Consider the following 14,212-nt stretch of genomic DNA (forward strand, 5'->3'; position numbering starts at 1 on the left):
CAGGAGTATATGCTGGCACACACAGGGGCCATCTATCATACCCCAGGAGTATATGCTGGCACACACAGGGGCCATCTATTATACCCCAGGAGTATATGCTGGCACACACAGGGGCCATCTATCATACCCCAGGAGTATATGCTGGCACACACAGGAGCCATCTATTATACCCCAGGAGTATATGCTGGCACACACAGGGGCCAACTATTATACCCCAGGAGTATATGCTGGCACACACAGGGGTCATCTATTATACCCCAGGAGTACATGCTGGCACACACAGGGGCCATCTATTATACCCCAGGAGTATATGCTGGCACACTAAGGGGCCATCTATTATACCCCAGGAGTATATGCTGGCACACACAGGGGCCATCTATTATACCCCAGGAGTACAGGTTGGCGCACACAGGGGCCATCTATTATACCCCAGGAGTATATGCTGGCACACACAGGGGCCATGTATTATACCCCAGGAGTACATGTTGGCACACACTGGGGCCATCTATTATACCCCAGGAGTACAGGGTGGCACACACAGGGGCCATCCATTATACCAGGCTTCTCTGCCCAGCAGCATGCATATTGCAGAGTGGTGGCAGGGCAGAAGGCTTTAGGAGATTGTACACATAGATATGACTTGCGGTATACAGGTTAGCATACAGTAGTGTGCACTGCATCCTCCTCCTCTCACTCAGCTCCGCTGTACTGACGTCTCCTGTGAAGCCCGGGGAGTGGGGGCGTGGCTCAGGGAGGAGTGCAGCTCCTGCAGCCGGGGCTATGGATTCACACACACACAGAGGGGACATAGCTGTTCCCACCATCTCCCTTCCATCTTCTCTCAAGCAGCAAGACTCCACATGTGCTCGCTAAGCCCGGAGCATCCCCACTGAGCGCAGCAGCATCACCAGCAGCAGCAGCTCCGACATGGCAGTGGCAGCCCAGCGGCGTGTGCGGTGCTCAGTCCCCAGCCGGGCTCAGCAGCCGGAGCTGACTGCCACTCTGTGGAGCTGAGCTGGACCACGAGACCCGGGGCGGCTGCAGGTACAGCGGGGGAGAGGGCAGGGGCATGTGCGGGCTCTGGACCCACCACAGCCGGCTTTGTTCTAGCTGGAGCACAGACAAAGAGTCCAATGCTTCATAGTCAGTGCATAGGCTATGTGCTCCATCTATACTGCATGCACTATTGTGTGGAGCTCCCATAGACTCAGGTCTACACATATGTACACACAATATATATATATATATATATATATATATATATATATATATATATATATATATCTTAGACACACATATACTTACACACCTACAAACATATACTAAACACACCTATAGATACACCCCTACAAGCATACAGTATATACATAAACATAAATATTTACAGATGGATGGATTTACCAACGTGAATATAGATACATACACCGAATGTCATCCTATAGACCATCATATATATATAATTCACATGTTCATCTATACACACCCAGACATGGTCTGCGTATCTAGCTAGGTGGCTTCTTTATTATGCATTATACATTGATGCCATTGATATTTCTATAGAGACAAATGTGTGTGCATGGAAATATCTTACCGCGTGCGAGGTATACATCTTACATTAGGATACTTCTGTTACAGCTGTTATACAGCTACCTACAGCTTGGACATGTAGTCTTGTGCCCTGGTAAGGTTGCAGAATAATTTCTGTATATAACTTACAAAGTTTTATTAAAAACATAAGGAAAAAAAAAAGTCTCTAAAAGACTGGACCATAACATATCCCTCGAGGGACCTATAGACACTTATGTCTGGGATACTAGCTAATGAGCTATAGAAGGCTTATTGTATATAGCATCTTATTTTTATACATGCATATGGGCATATATATTCCTTTACAGACACATAATCTACATAGCGGTGTTAGATGCTTTTTATGACTTGTGTTCTGTTTAGCCTCCATTGATGGCACATTGTGGCATGAGTTGTGTAGTAGTGTGTGCAGCGGAGGAGACTTGGGAGACACTGGTGGCTGCTGATGAGTTATTCAGGGATTCCTAGAAGGAGCTGATGATGAACGCACTGAAAGGAATGGAGCTTTCCTCTCTGCTATGCCCTCTGTCTGTGCGATGGTCACATCATCCTTTTCTGGACTATAATAACAATATATCAGTGTTTGGTGTATCACTTATTCGTCATCTGGTTTATTAAAATTACAAGAAATAAAAAGGTGAATCTTCTCTGATAAAAGAGCAGCAAAGTGTTATGGAGAATACCCAGGTGCAAGTCATGGCAATACCAGCGACCCTGGGTAGAGACTAGGGGGTAACTGTTGAGTGACCTGAGATTAATTCAACATTTGTAATGATGGACTCATAAAACCCATGTGCGATTGTATTACAAATATCTTATGTGAATGAAGGTCTAACAATAAAACATGAGACAAAGAATATACCTTCAACACAGAAGGAGGGGTGGGAAGGAGGTGAGAAAAAAGAAGAAATTTATACAATGGTGTAGACCCTATTTTGGAGGCAAAAAATCTGAGAATTTAAATTGTTTCCAGGTAGTCTTTAGTTTTATAGCTTTCCTTTGAACATAAGTCTTCAGCCAGAGGTTCTTCCATCCTTGTCATATTGTTCAGCTTCTCAGCCGGTTCAATCATGGAAGTGGATTTTGAATGTTGAGGAACCACAGATCAAGTGGCAACCAGGCAAAATCCCAATTCAGATCGCTTTAATTTGGGAAGAGAATCAGATGAGAAGGATAGAAAATCTATGAGATCCCCTAATATTGCTAAGAGTAGGTCTCAAAGATGTCATTCCAGAAGGTTTGGAATAATGGCCAGCCCCATTATATATGTGTGGAAGTTCCCATCTCTTATAACTACAGTATCAGCGATTGTCAAGGACAGAGGGGGTACTGGTGTGCAGTGACTAGGCACTAAGACCAGAAAAAGAATCCTAAAAATGTTTTCTTTGGTTCTGCAACTGATTTTACACATTTCTGGGTGGTCCTATGATCTAGCTGTACAACCAGGATGTTCCCCATTAATATAGGAAAGGGGGTACTATGGATAGTAATTGACCATATAGGATAAATACACAGCAGGAAGTTAGTTTAGACTGAGTGAACAATGTTTTAAAGTCAGTGAGCTGATCATAGTAAAGAGAAGTGTACGGGTATCCATGATTCTGGAAAGAAGGGAAGGACCAAAGATGGGAAGGATTGGGTTAACCGTGGTAGGAAATCTAAGGTTTGGACATATGCTTCCCATCATGGACACCCACTGCTTCATAAAGTCATAATGAAACTGTGTGATCAGCGGGGTAAGAAGGCATGCTCTGTAATGAGTCCATAAAGAAGGGCTGAATGGGCACAACTATGCTGAATACCATTTCAAATCTGCAAGTGAGCGGACTACACCCTCTCTTCAGTTAATGGGGATTATTAGCCAAACCAGAATCTCCTCCAGAATGCAGAATTACCCCTTTTTTTCTTTTATGAGAGATTCTAGCTTGGGTTATAACCCTCAGTGATGTCTCGAGACTTGATTTGCAAGAATGCTACCTTTAGTAGGCAAGGGCTACTTTGTATAGACTAAGATGGGTAGTTTTATGGTTTCGACATTGGTAATACACAATTTTTACATTTATGTGATTTACATAATTTCTAGACAGACATGCCTGGTGGTGGTCTTGGTTGAAACGTTTCCCCAAACATATGCTAGTAGCAAGTGACTGTTCTCCTGGGACACCAGGTTCAGTTGATGTCACCTGTGGTATCTCATGTACTGTGCCCAATGTAAATACGCCTAATACATGGATGCAGGTTGTTTTTGTATCTTGATGATGAATTAGTTGTCCACTTGTATGACCATGAATGGCAAGCTACCAGCTAAAAGTACTTTACTAAGTCAACACCTTTACATATGCCATTAGCCTGAGATCCCCTTCTATGAGTCAGGGCTGATAGCTGCTAAGTACCAGTGGCTACCGCTTTTTTAAACTGTAATACTTGTAATGTAAAGAGCCACATTTACAGTCTTTTTCATTATATAGTTATACATGTAAATGTTAAACAATAGAACTGATGAAACACAACATTCACCTTATATATATGGCCAGTTTTACCATGGAAATGTATAGTTAAATTTGTATGGTAGATGGTTAGGGGGATTGTGGGACCTATCCATCACTTTCTTGGCACACTTCTCTAATTACGTACTAATGTGTAACCACTAGAACTTTGCTGCTGGAAAGATGTAGGTGTCCCTCTAGCTGTCTCATATTGAAAAGCTTAATAGGCGATATAAAGCAATACTTTTACTTGACTTGAGTAGTCTGATACTACTGAAAACTATGGGAATTTAATGTTGTTACTGTGTCATTAGATATTCAGGTTTATATCCAGATTTACTTCCTGTATATTTAATGTAGAGACACATTTACATGGTCATAGTCAGAATCCACTTTGTATGAATCTGTAATATGATACCGATTTGCTATTGTTTATTAGGTAGGCACTATACAGTGAAATACAGAGCACCTGAGGGTCCCTGTTAGGAATTGCTAGGCACTCTGTAGGTTGCCATATGAGTTCCGTGCATCTATTAATACCTTGTGCATTTACCCTAAATCTCCTACTGAGCCATGCGGTGTCATTTATGGTTCTTCACAAGTTTCAGGCTGTTATGGCTCTCCCTGTGCATGCTGACCTGGTCACCACTGAACCTCTTATCCTGATAAAACAATGGGGCAGACAAATAGAAAACAGCTAGGTGTTGTCTACAATTGCACCTTATACCTTATGGCCTTTTACACTGGCCAATCATTGGCCCGGGCATTGATAGAAATGTTTCTGCGGCCGATAATCAACCCGTGTAAAAGTGACACCAATCAGCCGAGCAGCCGATTTTCTGTTTATAATCATTTTTCATTTTTGGCCGCACATCTTTGTGCAGCTGATAAAGATAAAGGGAAACTGACAGCGCAGATAATGTATATATCTGTGCTGTCAGTTTTCAGATCACGACCAGTCTATACTTACCATGCTGCCTGTGATCTGGCATCTGGCTTCTCCAGTGCTCAGGCCGCTGCTGCTACTTCAGGCCACCATTTTCTCTGGAATGATTGACAACTGGAGGAGGAGGGGCCTCAACATACAGCCAGAAAACTGGAGAAGCCACATGACGGATCACAAGCAGCATGGTAAGTATAGACTGCTTGTCATCTGGAATTGACAATGTGTGTATATATATATATATATATATATATATATATATATATAATATATTAGACAGGAAGAGTTGGCGGCCACAAGAAGCGCAAACAATCAGCAACATTGGCAATTGTTTGCAATGCTTTTAAGAGGGTCCTGGGCTTCACTGATTGTTTGCGCTTCTTGTGGCCGCCAACTCTTCCTGTCTAATAGGACACCTAGGCTGTATGAAAATCTGGCACATGTTTAGACTATCTAGTTTAAGTTAAAACCACTTTCTTTAGTTGGTTTATTTTATGCATAAATTGTGGCAAAAATTTGTGCATCTATGACATATGACGGCGTATTTAAGCCACAACTTTTTTCAACGTTCACTTTCTGCTAAGCCACATGACTTTTAGGGAGGCACAAAAGAGTCAAAAAGGTTTCTAAAGCAGATCAATTTTTTTTTGTTGCACTTTTTCATGGAAATTGCACACAGTTGTTTGTTTTGTTGGCTCACATAGTTTTATTTATCTCCCCCAATTACTCTACTTGGTCTGGGAGACATGCAATGCGTTTAGCTATTATTTTCTGTCCAGTGGCCACCTTGACCTCCATGGGATTTCTGTCAAAGATGAATATTACTTTGAGGGTAAGTGAAAGATTGAGGTTATCTACACAACTTAAAGCTGAACATAGCTAAAGGGATATTCCCATCTTAAATATCTATATTCATAAGTTATGCCATAAATGTCTGATAGATGTGTATCCCATCTCTAGGTCAGTCCCCTGACATCATTCTGGGCTGGAATGATGGTTTACATAAATCCCATTGCATAAACAGCATAGGACAATGAGAACCCCTGAGAAGTTATAGCATTGAGGTAATCATTGCTTTGAATGTAATATATGCATTTTTACTATCTGGTAGCAATATTTATGGCTGATCCTGTTTGCACATGAACATCCTGTCTCTTATTCGTGTTGATAGAAATGCTTTAGCTGATACGTGTAAATTGTCTAAACAAAACATCCTTTATGTTCCACATGGCATGTGGAGACCTGAATGGCTTTAGCTAATACTTGCTAATTATATTGGTGGCCATATATTACCATTGTATTCTTCTGCTAAATGTCACCTGTGGAGCTCAAGAGATAAGAGAACAGAATAGGAAGGAAAACATAATGGGAAACTGGTTTTCTAGGGATTTCCTAATTTAATAAATAATTACAAATTCTTAAATTTTTGCCTCCTTATATTTGTTGGGAAAACAAAGTTGCACAGAGTATCTTAGAATCATCATCCTTCCTGAGGTTGCAGTAAGCTTCTAATTTTACAGTGCCACCATGTAGCCCCAGCCTAAGGCTATGTTCCCATACAGTATTTTGCTCAGTATTTTGCAACCAACACCAGGAGTGGATTGAAAAAACAGAAAGGCTATGTTCACACACTGTTTAAATTGAGTGTATGGCCATCAGTTAATGGCAAATAATTGCTGTTATTTTTGAACAACGGCCGATGTTTTGAAATAACTGCCATTATTTGCCATTAAGTGATTGCCATCCACTCAATTTCAAAGCTGGGTTCACACATTGTATATTTCAGTCAGTATTGTGGTCCTCATATTGCAACCAAAACCAGGAGTGGATTGAAAACACAGAAAGGCTCTGTTCACACAATGGTGAAATTGAGTGGATGGCCGCCATTTAATGGCAAATATTTGCTGTTATTTTAAAACAACGGTTGTTATATTGAAATAATGGCCGTTATTTACTGTTATATGGTGGCCATCCACTCAATTTCAACATTGTGTGAACAGAGCCTTTCTGTGTTTTTAATCCACTCCTGGTTTTTGTTGCAATATGAGGACCACAATACTGACTGAAATATACGTAGTGTGAACCCAGCCCAACAGTGTGTGAACATAGCTTTTCTGTGTTTTTAATCCACTCCTGGTTTTAGTTGCAAATTACTGACCAAAATACTGAGTAAAAATACTGTGTGTTAACATAGCCTAAGATAACACATTCAGATGTTGTTCAGTTGAGTCTGTCATTGCACTTCAAGGCTTTTGTGCATTGTGATAACCTCGTGAGTTATGGCAAGGCTGTAGGCCTACTTGGAAGATCACATGTAACACATTGTGACATCATGATGAGTTGTGCCACTTGACAGCCAGCTTTGCTACATTTGTATGGAGCGCTGTTTTGGATTATAACATAAATCTATTATTATTCTTTTACAGTCTCTGCTGTTGAGATGCCCGTGAAATTAAGTTCAAATTGAACTATATTACACTATGAGCAACACATCTTCCTACCTGGTGGCTAAAAGTTCAGGCTGAGGTTAAGTTATTTTGACATAAAATATATATATATATTTCTGATACATCGGTTTTCCTGGAGTTCTTTTTTTTTTTTTTAATATTGGCCTTTGCTTTGCATGGACATCCTGTTTGCCAAAGCATTATGTAGTGCTGACTGTACTGCAGCTCAGCTTCCACTGAAGCCACCTGGGGCTAGGTTATCCCTTATACAAAGCGTAGTGTAGAGTATCTGGTCAAAGGGTCCAAGTCTCTTGTTAGAATGGAGGGTGGGTTGTGCATGCACCATTTATTATCAATGGGAGCCACGTAAATAGTCGAAGACTGTACTTGACTACCTTCAGCAGGTACCATAGAGGATGAATAAGGCAGCAATAAGAGGACAGAAGCAAAATTAGTTCAAGCAAAAAAAAGTCTTTACCCGGGTGCGTTCAGACATACAGGATCCGAAGCAGACCTGCAGCAGATTTAAAGGTGCAGATTTGATGCTTTGTTCAGTTATTTAGATCAAATCTGCTGCAGATCTGCTGAGGATCCTCTGCAATATGGTGTGTGTGAAGCTACCCTAAGGATACCTGCACACGTACGTTCATTCTTTGGACGGGGGTGGAATCCGCCCGTGCATAGAATGGAGTCTATGACACGGGCGGAGACGCACGTGCCTGCATCAGTCCACTGGCGGGTGCGAGCTGCTAAATGTGCAACGGGTTATCTGTCGCCATTCCGCAGTGCGCAGTTCCCGCGTACAGGTTCCGTAGCAGATTTGATGGCCCAGATTAGATTCAAAGCAAATCTGCAACTTAAAATCTGCTGCAGATTTGCTGCGGACCCTGTATGTGTTAACGCACCCTAAATCCCCTCCCCAGCCAAAAAAAACAGCTGTTTTTTTTACTCTGTACAGGTCAATTGCAGCAAACTGTGTGAACAAAGACTCTCCTTGTGGAAGCTGACAAAACAACTGACAAAACAATCCAGCGGTCCTTTATTTGGCTGCTCACTGCCAGTTATTGGGCTTTCTAGAGGGTCCTTTAAATGAGCCTTAATGGCTGATAGTTGACTGCTTGTCTCTGCCCAAAAATGTTGATAACTTGAGATGAGCAAACCTCGAGCACGCTCCATACCCAAATGCCCTTTAGTTGATAACTGGTGGCTTAAGAAGTTGGATACAAGCCAAAGGCTGCCTGGAAAACATGGATACTTTGTCTAAAGCAGAAAAGACGGGTTTAACCTGTGCCAACTATCAACTTCACACCCAGCTGCAAACCTATGTAAACCTTTTGGAGATCTGATCTTGACTTTCCGTAAGGGAAAAGAAAGCTTTCCATTTGCCTTCTTGTATTTGAGCATGGTCCCTGCGACAATTTGTTCTCCAGCCTTTCCAGTCACAGCTGTAATCTTAGACAGTCTGGAAGGAGTTATTGTGCAAATAATGAGTTTTCATCACACTTCTTACATCTGTTGCTTCTACTTGTAAACCAGGGATTACTGCACTGTAGACACTTTTTCATGCATTAGCACAGTCACACATGGCACTTATTTTGGTGGTGTTCTAACATCTGTGAAGACTTGTACTAGTTGTTATGTGATGAGTTGGTCAGTTTTCATGGGATGAAAATGTAAAGTTGTGAGGCTGTCATGTAGAGGATTACCATTTTATCCACCGGAATTATGGGCGGTAATCTTCTGCCTCCTGATCACGACTCTAACACCAATATTTTAAGCTCGAGTGACCTAAAGACACCATATTATGACTATATTATCCTTCCTTACTAAGTAACATATATATACATGTATAATGGTTACAGTTTGCCACTATGGGCAATGAAATGCATCAGGGAGTATCATTCATTTCACTGGTGAATCCTGCTGACTCTACTATAGAACTATAATAAAAACTTATAGCCTGTGTAAGTGGAAAATAGCAGTGCATTGTTTTACTAACTTTATTAGTAGTGCATTAGTGTACTTAGGCTTTCTAATAATATATATATATATATATATATATATATATATATATATATTTTACCTCTCAGTTCTTTTCAGACTGTATGTTTTGCTTTATTTCCTCCAGAAATGCACATTATTCTGTGGTTAGGATTATCTTACAGTGTGTTTTATTGCTTTCTATATTAAATGCTGATGAAAGATAAGATGTACATATTATTACCAGGCTTAAGTAACATACTTTACTTCTACAACATTGTAATTGCTGTGGTATTTGTGTCTGGTTATTGTACTTAATGGAAGGGTAGGATCAATAGAGCCTCCTCGATATCATAGGACGTACTTGTGCTGTGAATAGAAGAGGGGGGAAGCATGAGCCGGTGAGTCACAATGATTCAATCATTGTACATGAAGAAATAACTCTGACTGTTTATCCTGTCCGCTTCCTTAAATTGAATCATTACCTTGAAATGTATCTGAAATGTTTTGTAGAAAAGCGAACCTTATTTAGATGTTACATATACCAGAATGGTTATAAGCATACTGTATATTCATATAGAGACATGACTGTTTCTTAGTTTTAAGATGAAAGGCATTGTAAAGATGTGCTGCTGGATCCTGAGCAGATGATGACATTTGCTTCTGTTCACATGATGGTAATTAGAAGCAGAGAGATCTAATGCGGATTTAAATAGGAATTAATTTTGGCGCAGATTTAGTCTCCACTTACTGTAATGGATAAATAATTCTTTTTTATCCATGATGTGGTTGTCAAATCCATTCTGTAATATTCTGTAATGTGTAAACTGCATCAGTATAAGGTTTATGGCAGTCTCCTGAGACTCCACCGACTCCTGAGACTCCATTATAGGAGTGGATTTAGAGGTTGGGCATGATGAAAAATTACTTCCTGACCCCTTTATTCTTGGAGAGATATGCCGCTGTCAGAGCATTCTCCTCCCCATAGAGAAGACAGGAATGATTGGCCATGCTGGATTTTCCTGTTTATGGGGAGAATGGAGAGATAACTGTTGGACAACAATTGTTTAGTCATCAGTTATTGAACGTTTATGCCCACCTTAAAGCTCCTATTCTACGGGGTGACCATAGGAGCAAACAAGCACTGTCAGCAGCGAGCGGGTGAGTTAGGGGGGGCTGCCTGGGTGATCGCTAGATCGTTCGGGCAGCCCATAGCATGTAACGATCTGCTGCCGCGGCTCCTGTTCCACGTAGCGGCGGCAGTAGATCATTGCTGTATGAGTCATTTGTTCTGCAACATGTTGAAAGACAAATGACTGCGACGATCAGCCGACATCGTTCATGTCGGCTAATTGTTGCTTTCTATTACATAGAATGATTATCGGCCATAACGGGCAATATCGGCTGAATACAGCCGATAATCGTTCCATGTAATAGGCATCCAGCATTCCAAACATCCAGTCTTCTTCATTAAGAGCCACATCATGTTTATACTAAGGGCGTTTTATCCGCCATGTGGAATTTTGCAAAGCAAATAGTTTATTCTTTTACCATCATGTATTTTAAGGGCGTTAGGGTTTTAGAGAGTTTTATAACTAGAACAGCTCTGTTTAATCCTTTGGGCGTCTTTCTCAGAAGTTGATCCTAGAGTGACTTGCCACTGGTGCTCCCATCCTGAAAGGCTTCTTGCTGAGGAGCGGCAGCGTACAAGGTTGTTCTGGTTTTACAATAATGGAGAAAACACTATAGATGCAGGTCAGTTATGTGGCTCAAGTTGCCTCTTTCATTTTAAGTTTTCAAGGAAATAGGAGCTTCTATTCTAGTAAAAATCTTCCTAAATAGTGAAACCAAAAAGGGACCCAATGACGGACATTGCACAGACAGTATGAAGGCACTAGCAGTGCTCAAAAGATGAAGCCATAATGTTCCTTACCAAGTTACTTCCTCCCACAATCCGGTATCTGTAAAAATGACTTTTGATGCGGGCAGGGATAGCTAGCTAGGCATCGGGGCAGACACAGGGAAAATAGTCTTCTACGTCACACGCTGCCAGGACATAGTCGTTTTTTATCCTGACGATCACCTCCGCAAATCGCGCTTACAGGCAGAGAGCCGTGACAAGTTACAACCCCGTCATTGGTTCCGTTTAAAGGTGTCATCTAAAGGAACATTGCAGGTAACACTAAACATCATTCTGCAATGTACAGGAAATAGGAGGTAGAGAGAGAATGGAAGTTACTTGTAAACCATTGCAGAATGTTACGGAAGAGTTGTGCAATTTACACTTTGTTCACTTACTTGGATTTTGTAAGAATTAGACTTGTGAAGTGATGATTACAAACAGTAACAGTTATGTAAAGAACGTTTACATGCATTGATCTCCTTAAGATGGAAGGAATCTGACAGGAGAAGTCCGTACTAATTGGAAATGATTCCCTGTATACAGTAGTCACAAAGGCCCGTCCAATAACTTTTTGCCAGTCATATTATCTTTCATTATGGCGGTTATCATCAGTTATCATTTAATGGGTTGGCCCACAAACCCTGCGATGAAAAACCAACAGGCATACACTCAATATGTGATACCTATATAATGAAAACAATATCCAACAGCAATATATAGCTACATTCTCAACCTACTGCTCTCTCTGCTGATGGCTGACTCGTAGGAAAGCAGCAGTTTGTCAGAATTCATAGGTTTGTCTTCAGCTGCTACTTACAAAGATGTGAACGTCTTCATCAAGACATGGTGGCATACATAGGTTTCCCTCTCTTTTTTACACACATTCCTCTGCATAAAAAAGACAACAACAACAACAACAACATATGTTTGTATGCAATACGTGATTTTTCATGCTCTATCATATTTCAGAGCATCTGGAAAAAAATTTGATCTGTGAAATGGAACCTCACCTAGAGCACAGTGGCCATCAGTGCAGTATGGTTCTACGTATTGTATATCGTATCTGGGCATGGGGCCTTAGTCTCAGTATCTGTTTGAGTATGCGGCATATTCTTCTAGGATCCACATCTTTTTTAGAATAATGACACTGACAGTAAGAATCTCAGAACAATGACACACTCGTGTTTGGATCTCGGCTTAGAAAGGATTAGCACCATCAGGTTTATGCATATGAGCACTTTCCATGCTTTCAGTGTGATATGACTAATCTGTATTCACAGCGTTCAGTTGTACTACATGCTTACTGTTCTCAGGGATAAACCACTTTAGGTACCAGTTCAGACACAGGGCAAAAGGAAAGTTAGATTGATTTGCATGCCTTTATGTGTCTCAGAGTGGTGGTAATATAGTACTATATACAGTACTTACCTGGGGCTTTTTGCCTTTTTGTCCTGTGGGTTTAGGAACCCCTTGCTGTAATTTCTGAGAATATTAACAGTCACGGAAGATTAACATGACTATGTATAAGAACACAGCTGTAGACCATCTACAGGGAACTCTAAGGTGTCTCTTACTGTTCTTAATAATGTATTATATAAGATGCATTATTTTTTATAATACCCACGGCTGTCTCTGCAGAACCTCTTTTTGAAGAGGGAGCATGCATCATGGGTAAATAATTAACATAAAACTTTGTCTTGGCTTTGTCATAAAGAAAGTCTGTATTAGCTGTAGTTTTATGTTCTGTTTCATCAGGGTCACTGTGCTGCATCATTTGGTGCAGAACCGTAGCTGCTGAAAAAACTAATTTAGAAAAAGAGCAAACGTTACACATCAGTATATCTATACAAGCGATGTAACTCTCTGCAGGGAAGAGAAACTTAGAGGAACATTTACTAAGGGGTCTAATGTGTGCGACTATTCTAATGGGGATTGGTGTATATTTTGTTCCAATATCCTGTGACTGATTTATTAAAATGTAGCACTACCATAGTTACTGCATCTAAGTAAAAAGTTGCAAAGAAGCAAAAATTGCACAATTATATTCCCCTGGTGCTGACCAGACGTAGGTCTGCACCTGTTAAAAAGTTGCAAATGATAAATTGGGCGTTAATCCTGGATTTTGCCAACATTTTTGTGAATACTCAAAACACGCGTATTAAAAAAAAAAAAAAAGTTGCATCTAAAAATATTCACCTGTCGAATACTGGTTCATAAATAGAACTTAGACCAAAAATTGGTGAAAAATCCAATTATTCACCTAAAAATAGGCGCAAAGCCCTTGATAAATTTCCCCCATAGAGTAAGCACATCCACAGGCTAAAAAATATTTTTTTGAGAAAATGCATACTAAAAACATTCATTGTACAGAAAGTAAAGACAGTAAAGGGGAAAAAGGTCCCTCCCCATCTCACAGCCAGAGACAGACATATAAGAAATGTAATGCAAAATAAGCCTCCTTCTATATGTACATGTATTATCAGTGGTCTTACATATAATAGCTGGCAAGGTCCTGCACAATAATGTAATGAATAACATATACACATATACAAATGAATAAGGTTTCCCAGTGAGAGTAATGATAATAAAATAGCTCAATTTAGTGTAAACATAAACCTATGTAATATAATGTCAACTTAAGAGTAAAGTTAGAGTTCTAACTTAGAGTTCTAAAAGCAAGCAAAAACTGTGGCAAAAGTCTGGTGAAAAAAAGGCATAAACACCACATTGTTTTACTTAGAAAACTATTTTTCATAAATCTCAATTGATGAAAAAAACACCTTAAAGAGGAAGTCCCTGAAACACTTAAATCAGCAGCGGTTGGGGTGGGGGTGAGAGAAAATAATAAACAAATGATCCCATGCAC

At 40.4% G+C, this 14,212-nt stretch overlaps 1 protein-coding gene across 2 annotated transcripts in view; it reads left to right on the forward strand.

The window, feature by feature from the left end:
* The first annotated feature begins 795 nt into the window (after positions 1-795).
* Positions 796-14,212, forward strand: part of ST6GAL2 (ST6 beta-galactoside alpha-2,6-sialyltransferase 2) — a 98,940-nt gene continuing 85,523 nt past the window's right edge. Inside the window, exon 1 of one of the 2 annotated variants that reach the window (XM_069970931.1) lies at positions 796-1,044. The gene's annotated coding sequence lies outside the window, so the exon portion shown is untranslated. Of the gene's footprint in view, positions 1,045-11,080; positions 11,199-14,212 lie in introns of those variants that run through there. The other variant, XM_069970932.1, reaches the window with a different exon arrangement.

This window comes from Dendropsophus ebraccatus, chromosome 5 (assembly GCF_027789765.1).
Source record: "Dendropsophus ebraccatus isolate aDenEbr1 chromosome 5, aDenEbr1.pat, whole genome shotgun sequence".
NCBI classification, from domain to species: domain Eukaryota; kingdom Metazoa; phylum Chordata; class Amphibia; order Anura; family Hylidae; genus Dendropsophus; species Dendropsophus ebraccatus.